At 39.5% G+C, this 6,485-nt stretch overlaps 1 non-coding gene across 1 annotated transcript; it reads right to left on the bottom strand.

Moving 5' to 3' along the window:
- Positions 1-3,061: 3,061 nt before the first annotated feature.
- On the bottom strand, positions 3,062-3,169 carry LOC130983539 (small nucleolar RNA R71). Its single transcript, XR_009087524.1, has one exon. It is a non-coding gene; the product is annotated as a small nucleolar RNA R71 (small nucleolar RNA).
- Between the last annotated feature and the right edge of the window lie 3,316 nt (positions 3,170-6,485).

Raw genomic sequence — 6,485 nt, 5'->3', positions numbered from 1 at the left:
CCAAACTGGCATAAAAGCTGGCGTTTAACTCCAAGGAGAGTCTCTACACGAAAATTCTTCATTGCTCAGCCCAAGCACACACCAAGTGGGCCCGAAAGTGGATTTTTATGTCATTTACTCATCTTTGTACACCTTAGGCTACTAGTTTTCTATAAGTAGGACCTTTTACTATTGTATTTTCATCTTGGTTCTTCTGGTTCCCTCTCTGGGGCCGAAACCAATGATCACTTTTGTTCTTATGTATTTTCAATGGTGGAGTTTCTACACACCATAGATTAAGGTGTGGAGCTCTGCTGTACCTCGAGTATTAATGCAATTACTATTGTTCTTCTTTTCAATTCCGTGAGATCAGAGTCTTCGTGGTATAGGCGAGAACTGATGGCGGCATTCAAGAGAATCCGGAAGGTCTAACCTTGTCTGTGGTATTCTGAGTAGGATTCAATGATTGAATGACTGTGACGTGCTTCAAACTCCTGAAGGCGGGGCGTTAGTGACAGACGCAAAAGAATCACTGGATTCTATTCCGGCTTGATTGAGAACCGACAGATGGATAGCCGTGCCGTGACAGGGTGCGTTGAACATTTCCAATGAGAGGATGGGAGGTAGCCACTGACAACGGTGAAACCCTTGCATAAGCTTGCCATGGAAAGGAGTAAGAAGGTTTGGATGAAGACAGTAGGAAAGCAGAGAGACGGAAGGGAAGGAATCTTCATGCGCTTATCTGAAGTTCCTACCAATGAATTACATAAGTATCTCTATCTTTATCTTTATGTTTTATGCGTTCATCACCATTATACATTTGAGTTTGCCTGACTAAGATTTACAAGATGACCATAGCTTGCTTCATACCAACAATCTCCGTGGGATCGACCCATACTCGCGTAAGGTATTACTTGGACGACCCAGTGCACTTGCTGGTTAGTTGTGCGAAGTTGTAGTGATCACAATTTTGCGCACCAAGTTTTTGGCACCGTTGCCGGGGATTGTTTGTGTATGGACAACTGACGGTTCATCTTGTTGCTTAGATTAGGTATTTTTTCTTCAGAGTTCTTAAGAATGAATTCTAGTGTTTCAAGGTGATGTTCTTATCATCACCAAGGCTGATTGATTCTCATCAATTTAGCTCTTGAATGCAATGTCCTGCTGAAGCTTGGCCGGCCATGTCTAATTCCTTTAGACTAAAGCTTTAGACTAACATTGCATGATTCCTGGAATTCTCATTAAGAATTTTGATACCTTTATTTTCCTTTTCACTTAATTTTCGAAAAAGCACAAAAAAATTACAAATCATAAAATCCAAAAATATGTCTTGTTTGAGTCTAGAGTCTCATCTTAAGTTTAGTATCAATTGCATGTTTCTGTTCTTATTGCATTCATGCATGTGTCTTCATTGATCTTCAAGTTGTTCTTGATGATTTCTTTGTTTTGATCTTTGAATTCTATTGACTTGAGTGTTTTGTTATATGCATTCTCATTTTGTTAGTGTCAATGGTATACAAACTGCTAAGTTTGGTGTCTTGCATGCATTGTTATTTGATTTTAGTTGCATTTTGATTATTCCTCATTATTAAAAATCCAAAAATATTTTTAATTTGTGTCTTTTCAAGTCAATAATACAGAGAATTGAAGATTTAGAACATACTGCAGAGGAATTACACAGAAAAAGCTGGGCGTTCAAAACGCCCAGTGAAGAAGGACAGACTGGCGTTTAAACGCCAGCCAGGGTGCCTGGTTGGGCGTTTAACGCCCAAAAGGGTAGTAGTTTGGGCGTTAAACGCCAGAATGGATACCATTCTGGGCGTTTAACGCCAGGATGGCACAAGAGGGAAGATTTTGTTTTTCAAATCAATTTTTTTTCAAGTTTTCAAAGTTTTTCAAAATCAAATCTTTTTCAAATCAAATCTTTTCAATCAAATGTTTTCAAAATCAATTTCTTTCCTTTTTCAAAGATACTTACTAACAATTAATGATTTGATTGAACATCTCAATTTGTTGCCTTTTCTGTTGAGAAAGGTTTAATGTTTGAATCATATCTTTTCTTGTTAGGCAAGTCATTAATTTCTAAAATCATATCTTTTAAAATTGTTTTCAAATCATATCTTTTTAAAATGTTTTTCAAGTCATATCTTCTCAATCACATCTTTTTAAAACCAATCATATCTTTTTAATCACATCTTTTTCAAAATAGTTTTCAATCAAATCTTTTTATTTCTAAATTCAAAATCTTTTTCAAAAATCACTTGATTTCCTTCCCACTTTTATTTTCGAAAATCAAGTAGTGTCTTTCAAAATGTTTTTAAAATCTTTTACTTAATTTTCGAAAATTACTTCCCTTCTTCTCACATCCTTCTATCTATGGACTAACACTATCCCTTAATGCAAAATTCGAACTCCATCTTCTTTGATAAGTTCGAATTTTCTACCTCTATCTTCCATTTTTCTTTTCCTCTGACACTTAAAGGAATCTCTATACTGTGACATAGAGGATTCCACATTTCTTGTTCTCTTCTCTTTCATATGAGCAGGAACAAAGACAAAGGCATTCTTGTTGAAGCTGACCCTGAACCTGAAAGGACCTTGAAGCGAAAGCTAAGAGAAGCTAAGGCACAACTCTCTGTAGAGGACCTAACAGAAATCTTTAAACAAGAAGAACCCATGGCAGCCGAAAACAACAACAATGCCAACAATGCAAGGAAGGTGCTGGGTGACTTTACTGCACCTACTCCCAACTTTTATGGGAGAAGCATCTCTATCCCTGCCATTGGAGCAAACAACTTTGAGCTTAAGCCTCAATTAGTTTCTCTAATGCAACAGAATTGCAAGTTTCATGGACTTCCATTGGAAGATCCTCATCAGTTTTTCGCTGAATTCTTGCAAATCTGTGACACTGTCAAGACTAATGGGATAGACCCTGAGGTCTATAGACTTATGCTATTCCCTTTTGCTGTAAGAGACAGAGCTAGAACATGGTTGGATTCTCAACCTAAAGAAAGCCTGGACTCTTGGGAAAAGCTAGTCAATGCCTTCTTGGCAAAGTTCTTTCCACCTCAAAAAATTGAGTAAGCTTAGAGTGGAAGTCCAAACCTTCAGACAGAAGGATGGAGAATCCCTCTATGAAGCTTGGGAAAGATACAAACAATTAATCAGAAAGTGTCCTTCTGACATGCTTTCTGAATGGAGCATCATAGGTATTTTCTATGATGGTCTCTCTGAACTATCCAAGATGTCTTTGGATAGCTCTGCTGGAGGATCTCTTCATCTGAAGAAGACGCCTACAGAAGCTCAAGAGCTTATTGAAATGGTTGCAAACAACCAATTCATGTACACTTCTGAAAGGAATCCTGTGAACAATGGGACAAATCAGAAGAAAGGAGTTCTTGAGATTGATACTCTGAATGCCATATTGGCTCAGAATAAAATATTGACTCAACAAGTCAATATGATTTCTCAAGTCTGTCTGGAATGCAAAATGCACCAAGCAATACTAAGGAAGCTTCATCTGAGGAAGAAGCTTATGATCCTGAGAACCCTTCAATAGAAGAGGTGAATTACATGGGAGAACCCTATGGAAACACCTATAATTCTTCATGGAGAAATCATCCAAATTTCTCATGGAAGAATCAAGAGAGACCTCAACAAGGTTTCAACAACAATAATGGTGGAAGAAACAGGTTTAGCAATGGCAAGCCTTTTCCATCATCTTCTCAGCAACAGACAGAGAATGCTAAACAGAACCCCTCTGACTTAGCAACCATGGTCTCTGATCTAATCAAAACCACTCAAAGTTTCATGACTGAAACAAGGTCCTCCATTAGAAATTTGGAGGCACAAGTGGGTCAGCTGAGCAAGAAAATCACTGAACTCCCTCCTAGTACTCTCCCAAGCAATACAGAAGAAAATCCAAAATGAGAGTGCAAAGCCATAACCATGGCCGAATATGGAGAGGAAAGAGAGGAGGTGGACGCCACTGAGGAAGACCTCAATGGGCGTGCACCAACCTCCTCTGAGTTCCCCAATGAGGAACCATGGGAATCTGAGGCTCAAAATGAGACCATAGAGATTCCATTGGAATTACTTCTGCCATTCATGAGCTCTGATGAGTATTCTTCCTCTGAAGAGGATGAGTATGTCACTGAAGAGCAAGATGCTAAATACCTTGGAGCAATCATGAAGCTAAATGACAAGTTATTTGGAAATGAGACTTGGGAGAATGAACCTCCTTTGCTCACCAAAGAACTGGATGACTTGTCTAGGCAGAAACTGCCTCAAAAGAGACAGGATCCTGGGAAGTTTTCAATACCTTGTACCATAGGCACCATGACCTTCAAGAAGGCCTTGTGTGACTTAGGGTCAAGTGTAAACCTCATGCCCCTCTCTGTAATGGAGAAGCTAGGGATCTTTGAGGTGCAAGCTGCAAAAATCTCACTAGAGATGGCAGACAACTCAAGAAAACAAGCTCATGGACTTGTAGAGGATGTTTTGGTGAAGATTGAAGACCATTACATCCCTGCTGATTTCATAGTCCTAGAGACTGGGAAGTGCATGGATGAATCCATCATCCTTGGCAGACCCTTCCTAGCCACAGCAAAGGCTGTGATTGATGTTGATGGAGGTGAACTGATCATTCAAGTGAATGAAGAATCCTATGTGTTTAAGGCTCAAGGATATCCCTCTGTCACCATGGAGAGGAAGCATGAAGAGCTTCTCTCAAATCAGAGACAAACAGAGCCCCCACAGTCAAACTCTAAGTTTGGTGTTGGGAGGCCACAACCAAACTCTAAGTTTGGTGTTGAACCCCCACATTCAAACTCTAAGTTTGGTGTTGGGAGGTTCCAACATTGCTCTGAGTATCTGTGAGGCTCCATGAAGCCCTCTGTCAAGCTACTGACATTAAAGAAGCGCTTGTTGGGAGGCAACCCAATGATTATATGTTATATATTTTCTTTTATTATTCTATGTTTTTTGTAGGTTGATGATCATAAGAAGTCACAAAATCCATTGAAAAAGCAAAAACAGAATGAAAAATAGGAAGAAAAACAGCACACCCTGGAGGAAGAATTCACTGGCATTTAAACGCCAGTGAGGCTAGCAGTTGGGCGTTTAACGCCCAGTCTGGCACCATTCTGGGCATTTAACGCCAGAAAGGGGCACCAGACTGGCGTTAAACGCCAGAAAAGGGCAAGAACCTGGCGTTAAACGCCAGGAATGGGCACCAGCCCGGCGTTTAACGCCAGAAATGGCTCAAAACGTGATTTTGAATGCCATTTGGTGCAGGGATGACTTTTCCTTGACACCACAGGATCTGTGGACCCCACAGGATCCCCACCAACCCCACCACCCTCTCTCTTCTTCACCCATTCACCAATCACCTCAACACCTCTTCCCCAAAAAACCCCCACCTATCAAATCCCACTATCATCATCACTCCTTCATTTTCACACACCCTAAACACTACTTCTTCCCCTAATGGCCGAAACACAAAGCCATTACCTTCTTCCTCATTTCTTCTTCTTCTACTCTCTTCTTTCTTCTTTTGCTCGAGGACGAGCAAACCTTTTAAGTTTGGTGTGGTAAAAGCATTGCTTTTTGTTTTTCCATAACCATTTATGGCACCCAAAGCCGGTTCAATTGAGAAGGCATGACCTCAAGCCCATCACTAAGAAAAGGATGGAGCAAACAAGAGACCCCTTTCATCAAGAGATCCCTGAGACACCTCAAGGGATGCACTTTCCTCCACAAGACTATTGGGAGCAAATTAACACCTCCCTAGGAGAGTTGAGTTCCAATATGGGACAACTAAGGGTGGAGCATCAAGAACACTCCATCATCATTAGAGAAGATCAAAGAATCATGAGAGAGGAGCAACAAAGACAAGGAAGAGACATTAAGGAGCTCAAGAACTCCATAAGACCTTCAAGAGAAAGAACAAGCCGCCATCACTAAGGTGGACCCGTTCTTTAATCTCCTTGTTCTTTGTTTTTCTGTTTTTCGAAATTTTCATGCTTATGTTTGTCTATGTTTGTGTCTTATGATCATTAGTGTCTTAGTGTCTATGCCCTAAAGCTATGAAAATGAATCCATCACCTTTCTTAAATGAAAACTGTTTTTATTACAAAAGAACAAGAAGTACAGGATTTCAAATTCATCTTTAAAACTAGCTTAATTAGTTTGATGTGGTGACAATACTTTTTGTTTTCTGAATGTATGCTTGAACAGTGCATATGTCTTTTGAATTTGTTGTTCATGAATGTTAAAATTGTTGGCTCTTGAAAGAATGATGAAAAAGGAGACATATTACTGAGGATCTGAAAAATTATAAAAATGATTCTTGAAGCAAGAAAAAGCAGTGAATACAAAAAAAAGAAAAGCAAGCGAAAAAAAAAACGAAAAAAAGGGAGAAAAAGAAAGAAAAAGAAAGAAATAAAGTTGTGATCCAAGGCAATAAGAGTGTGCTTAAGAACCCTGGACACCTCTAATTGGGGACT

The sequence above is a fragment of the Arachis stenosperma genome, chromosome 5 (assembly GCF_014773155.1).
Source record: "Arachis stenosperma cultivar V10309 chromosome 5, arast.V10309.gnm1.PFL2, whole genome shotgun sequence".
In the NCBI taxonomy this organism is placed as follows: Eukaryota; Viridiplantae; Streptophyta; class Magnoliopsida; order Fabales; family Fabaceae; genus Arachis; species Arachis stenosperma.
The sequence above is the reverse complement of the archived record's forward strand: the minus strand, read 5'-3'. Positions and strand labels throughout refer to the sequence as shown.